Below are 222 nucleotides of genomic sequence, written 5' to 3'. Positions count from 1 at the left end.
ACATACTATTTGAACCGGATTTGTCTGTGGAGAACTGCCAGGAACTAAATAAAATAACACCAACGAGATATGTTTAAGACATTTTGAGAACGGGATGTATATGCATGCCACGTCTCCATGCATGATACATTCAGCAGCCCTAACCATACCCGGTATGTTTTCTCTTGAAACCTAATAATGGTATTAAGTACAAGTTTTGCTTATTATGAAGAGGAAGTCAGA

The sequence above is a fragment of the Penaeus monodon genome, chromosome 24, assembly GCF_015228065.2.
Source record: "Penaeus monodon isolate SGIC_2016 chromosome 24, NSTDA_Pmon_1, whole genome shotgun sequence".
NCBI classification, from domain to species: Eukaryota; Metazoa; Arthropoda; class Malacostraca; order Decapoda; family Penaeidae; genus Penaeus; species Penaeus monodon.
Note: the sequence above shows the minus strand (reverse complement) of the source record.